A 6,000-nucleotide genomic window follows, 5' to 3' on the forward strand; every position below is an offset into this window, starting at 1 on the left:
GGGTGGAAAACTGCAGACCTGTTCCCTTGCATGGCCAGGCTGTCCAGGTCACGAGTTTAACTGACCATGGGTGGTGTTTTCAAAACAAATTAAGGGGTCTGTCCCCACCCATCTCTATTCTCATCCTAACACAGATTGCTGCACACCTTCTCAGCTTGTGTGAGCACTCACAGGGATTATCCTGACTGTGCTGTGTCAGAACGAGTGCTTACCGTGCCTTTCCTAGCCTGGCTCATTTTGGCAAAATCCTGCCCATCCACTGCTGCAGAGAGGTTTAAGTTCCTAAATCCCTTTGTCTGCTTTGAAAAATCATAAGCTGCAGAAATAGAGAACCTAGTGGGTGCATCTACCAGTTATGGAGTTAAGAATGAATGAAAAAGAAACAAAGAAATGTAAGAGACAGTCAATCAGCTTGTTGCCTAGGAGAGGAGGATTTTTGGGATGCCAGAGTTCCTGCTGCATTAAGGAAATGCAATGACAGGCCTGCAAAGCAAAAGAGAGCCAGAGGGCCTTGTCACTGTGTCACTGATGGCTTGGTTCAGACCTCAGCTGGGGTGAGTGGGTGGTGTCTATTGCCTTTGCTTGTCAAACTCCTGGTCACCAAACAACAAAGTGATTGTTAAAACCCTTCAAAATATTCTACAGGGCATGCATTTGCCCACGTTCATTGTAATTGTTTAAAGCAGAAGTGCTCAGGCAATCTCTGTTCCTCCCAGCCCATGTGAGATCAGGTTGCTGCTTGGATGCACCTGCACCAGCAGGGAGGTCAGTGCTCAACAGACAGCCCTAACTCTTGGTTCACAGGACATCCTGACTGACTTTCCTGCTCTCCCAGCCAAACTGAGAATGGTAAGAGGAGCCCCACTCTACTTCCCCACCTTTGGTTTTATCCTGAGGAATGGAAACTTTAAAATTCATAAAGTCAGTTCCTTCCATCAGCTCTTCTAGGCTGCCTTTCTCAATGTGAATGGGCATACATCTACTCCTGAAAAATGCACTTGCTGATTTAGTTAAAAAGAAACAAATCAATTCTTGGACTTCTGAGTTTTTAAGCTTCTTTAAATAAGCAAGAAATTTTTCAGAAGAAAAAAAATTTACTAGGAGGTAATTCAGTGAGTCTCAATAGGAATAGCAGCAGCACTGGGAGACCCAGTTTTAAATCTTAGTTTTGCCAGCATTTCAGAATACATTCCTAGAAAAAACAGCTAAATCATTTGTAAGACAAGAATTATCTTTCAGTGTATTCACAGTGTACTTTTCTGATAAACCCAGAATGATGACAGGTCTGTTAAAACAGGAATAAAATTCACCTTGCTGGTGGGGTAATGTGATAACTAACTAAATAAAATGCTTTTGTAGTGGTTTTGACCCAGTGAAAAGGCAGCTGCTGTGAAATCACGGAGGATAATAGTATGTCTTAAAAGAAGCTATTGCTGAAACGACCCTGTAGCACATTTACATTGATTGAGTAAAAGGATGAGGCTGTCTTCATGTTCTTAATATTTTTGTTGTCTGTCCTCAGTGAACTGAGAATGCTGATGGAGAGGCACTGACTGATAAGCGCTCCTGCTCTACAGTGAGATTTTGGTTAGTTTGAGCAGGTTTCCTCCCTTCCAGGATAAACTGGATGCTGGAAGAAGAGAATAGGGAAGGTCCCAAACAGAGGCCCTACTTTTAAAACAAACAAACAAACAAACAAACAAACAAACAAACAAACAAACAAACAAACAACTACAGGAGTTTTCTGTTCAGTCTGTGTCAGTAAGGCAGCCTTAGCATTTGTGTCATGGAAACCTGATCAAGACAGGCGATGAGTAAGATCGTGCTCTGCTCATGAAAGCACCTTCTTCCAGAGACTACTGCCTGCTCCTGATCTGCTGCTAATTAGTCTCCGCCCTGTGATACTGAGTCATTATATTCTTTGCCGTTTTCCATGGCTGCTTTTGGTGTGGAAACTGAGACAAATATTGCTCCCCTTCTGGAAATCATCATTATGTCATCAAGTTTATCAGTACCTGTAAGCCCAGACAAAAAGGGAATAGATTTTTCTCTTTTTTTGGCCAGTGATCTCTGACAGGAACGTTTGGAGGTCCAGCCATGTTAGGTGTTATGGTGATGCACCGCATAAAGCATCTGGCTAGTTTATGTAATGTCACAAATTATTTCATTTCTTAAAGCATCAAAGCTATTAAGCAGCTACTGTAAGAAAAAGGTGAAGGCACTCCACACTCAAGGCTCTTCAGTGCTTCTGTCAACAGCAGGTGCCTGTGTTTGTGCTTGCCCATAGCCTACCATGAGGAGAATTGCCTCCAGTCATGACTTCCCAGTTTATTACAGGATTGTGCAGGATGTTGCTCTACCACTTTCCTGCATCCTCTTGTTCCATTCATCACTGGATTAAACGCCTCCTGCCCAGTGTGTCAAGTTCTGCTTTGGTTTGTTTTCTTGGTGAAGGAAGAAGGGGACAGGTTTCCAGGGTCACCAGTGTCTTTCCCCAGTATGACTGACTTCCTTGAATTCAACAGGCATTACTACTGGGCTATTCTTGAGAACGTGTCCTTCTGCTGAACCGTGCTCGACTGAGTCTGGTTCAGGCTTGGTGTTGTGACTCAGATGGGCTGGATAGAGACCCTTGGGACTCATGGAACCAATTAGCTTTAAATGACTGAGTTGGAAAGTAGCAGATGCATAATCATCCCATTACGCCTTAACCCCTGAAGTGGGACAAGAGCCTCCTGGTTGTGTTCACTGTGATGGGTGGCTGCAAAGCTGTGGTGGGTATGCCTAGCCACAGGAGCGAAACTGGGTCGTTAAAAACTTTAATTAACAAGTTATACAGATGGCAGTTTCCCAAGAATCCATGTCCCATACTGTATTGCTCCTTCCCCTGTTATGTCTGAATCCCCAGTGTCTGCTGTTTCCCTTTCTTCAGCACTTTGGGGCTAGGTGGCATCTTACCTTTCCAAAGGGGCTTGTCAATTGAAAAATGCAATTTGCCTGGATGGTCAGCGTGTGCCTTTGGTTTTGGCAGCTGGGAATCCTGTGCTGTTCTACACGGTCAGCTCTTGGTGGGGAATCAAAAACACCAAAACATGTCTGGGCAGTGCAGGGAGTGTAAGGGTGTTCTCCTAGAGGGCTGGGAGGAGGCTGCTGAGCCCTCTGCACAACAGCAAGTTCCAGCTTTTTTTCTTCATTATATTTCTGTGGGAATTGGGATGGCTGTGCCATCCTGGTGGAAGCAATTCCACCCATTGCACGTGTACTGGACTGATGGGGACTGTGTCTGAAAAGGCTGCATAGGTGGTGACAACTGCCAGTGACTAATTTGAAGAAAGGATAAGAAGATCATAATAAAATGATTTCTCTGTGGCACAGCAATTATAAGAGTTGGAGTAGACCAAACATCTAGTAGCACTCCAAAGACTGGTAGCTTTTTCTACTCTTTCTCCACATCCTTCTCTTAGTAAGCATCTGTTGCAATAAAAACAAAGATACAGGAAGAGAGAAAGAGAAAGAACCATCTGCAGTTGTGTGAAATGTTACAATAAAGGCAGCTTCCTTCAAACATACTTGATGAAACAGTTCTATGGTAACACCAAGAGTTACGAAATGGACTTAGTAAAATCTTTGCCGCTGAATATTTGTTCCTTTTGCAGTGAGCCTTGATAAAACTCAAATAGTCTCTGACCTTACAGTACTAGTTTACAGTATCAGTAGTTTCCTGCCATGACTCAGTGGTTGGAACAGTAATATCTGACAGTCGTTTTTTTCCTCTCTATTTCCAGATCTCTTTTGAAGCTTCTCAGAGTGGGTGGGGAGAGACGAGTGACAGATATAGTCCTGGTTCTTGCCCTTCCTCTTTTGCCCCCCCTTTTTTTCTCTTAAACGACCTTCTACTGCATTTTCTATTCCTTTCAGTCCTCTTATCCACCAAGTTTCCCTTTCATGCATGTCCTTGACCAAATCTTACTTTCCTTTTTATTCCTGCTGGTACTGTCTATGCCTGCTGATAATGCTTGGGAAATACTGAGATCATTCCTCTGCTGGGTTTTTTCCCCTCACTGGTACTTTTCTATTCCAGATCAAACTTCTTAACATCCTCCCTTCCTCTGCAGTTATCTTGCTGAGCCTGTACTGCTGTAATAATCTCTGCTACCAGTAGAGATCGATTGAGTTTTGTATAGTCTGGGCTGGATGTGGTCCATGAATAAGGTTGGAGTAAAAGTTGGCTGTAAGACTGGGAGCAACCTGGCCTTTGGTTCCTCCATAGCTGGGATGCTGAGTCATAATGGAGTAAGACAATGGCAAGCCCCATTTCTGTGGAAAGGATCTGAATTATGTTCCATGGCCTTGCTGCCATAAGGTCTCCCTGCCTCAAGGCTAAGCAGCAGGAATTGATGTTTGTTCCTGTCAATTGTCAGCAAGCCCTGAGGTCTTGTCTAGAGCCCAGAGTAAAACCTTCCTGCTTCTGCAGCCTGCAGTCTAGAGGTGGCTGGCCCAGCAGAAAGCACTGGCTCAGGGTTAGGGCAGGGAGGGTGTTTCAGCGCACCAGAGGGGCGGCCCTCCACCCTCCCTGCAGAAGGGGTAAAAGCCTCTATGTAGTCCTGACTGTGCCTTCTGACCCTATGTAGCCTTTTGGTCCAGACAACAGAGCAAAATGCCCTTCTTGTCAAAGTTATGAGAAAGACTCCAGAGTCTCCAGGTACCAATATGAATTTAACTGTCCCTGATTTTCCAACACTGTGTAGTAATCCTGACTCTGCAGCTTCTCTTCTGGAGACCCCTGGTCCCACACCTCTGAACAGCACCTTGGGAACTTCCACATTTAAGAAGTCCTTTGAATTTGCAAGTGATGGCCCTGAGCCAATCTTCTAGATTGGCAAGATTATTTAATAAATTGAGTTCTGTAATTTCTCTTCTGCTGAACTTAACCCTTGTGGAGGATGTAGATTAGGAGGCCATCCTTAGTGGAAAGCTGAGCTTGCTTCTGAAGTCTGGAGTAATAATCATGGCTCTGCTGCCTGTATTCAAGAGGTGTGAATCTGGGAGGCTGACAACAGAGAGAGTCCATTTTCAGCTTTGTATGATCCTTTCAACTTCTGACTAACCACAGCAGGTCCACAGGCTATCTGTGCTTGGTAGAAGCTGATGGTGTGCGGAGTTGGCAGTTATTCCTCCAAAGTTACCTCTTCAGGGCATGTGAAGCTTGGGAACAATTTCGGATTTGCAGCTTGTGTGTTACTTGCTGCAGGGAACCCGAGTCTTACCCTGGTAGATGAGGTGTGAGCTGAGGCCAAACTGGAGCACAGGATGCTTGAATCTACTGAGAGCTGTGTAAGTGATATGCTCTTGTAGCCTCCTTCTGAGATCCCTCATGCTCATGTAGGCAATGAATAAGAAATGTGTGTCAGGTCAAATATTTGAGGGGAAAGTTCACTGACACCAGTCCTCCACTTTTCCAGTGGGACATGTAAAATTTGGTAAAGGTCCTGGTTCTCCTCAACAAAACTCTTGCACTATACCTAGTCTGGAATCAGCCTAGGTGTATGTCGTGGGCTGGAGAGTCAGAAGATGGGTAAGGCTGCAGGTGCTGAGTTTTTTCTTGGGGAATATTCAACATAATTCCATAGTTTTGGTCCTGCAACTTCTGTTTTGGGGACAGAAACCTTAATTAACCTTCTTTTTTTTTTTTTTTTCAAAACAGAGTTGTAAACCTGACCCTGCTCTAAACACCACATCAGCAGTGTATTTCAGGCCAAAAGTTACTTGGAAGCCATCACAGTGTTTTGTTTAGGCTGTGATCTGAGGATGTCGTTTGGAAAAATTTAGAAAGAATTATTACAGAGTATTGAAATTGGCCCTTGATTCAGCTATGCAGTATTTGTCAATATAAGATATAGTCTTGCCTTTGTGACCTACATTCAGGAAACCACATAACTGTAAAACAGCAGAGCAGAATAAACTGCTTTTCATATGGAAATATTAAGAACAAGTAATGTC

General features: G+C 44.0%; 1 long non-coding RNA gene across 1 annotated transcript; it reads left to right on the top strand.

Moving 5' to 3' along the window:
• The first annotated feature begins 4,352 nt into the window (after positions 1-4,352).
• Positions 4,353-5,886, top strand: LOC108502781. Its single transcript, XR_001876617.1, has 4 exons — positions 4,353-4,488; positions 4,632-4,702; positions 5,252-5,334; positions 5,705-5,886. It is a non-coding gene; the product is annotated as an uncharacterized LOC108502781 (long non-coding RNA).
• The last annotated feature ends 114 nt before the right edge of the window (positions 5,887-6,000 follow it).

Source organism: Lepidothrix coronata, unplaced genomic scaffold (assembly GCF_001604755.1).
Source record: "Lepidothrix coronata isolate B3197 unplaced genomic scaffold, Lepidothrix_coronata-1.0 Scaffold124, whole genome shotgun sequence".
Taxonomy (NCBI): domain Eukaryota; kingdom Metazoa; phylum Chordata; class Aves; order Passeriformes; family Pipridae; genus Lepidothrix; species Lepidothrix coronata.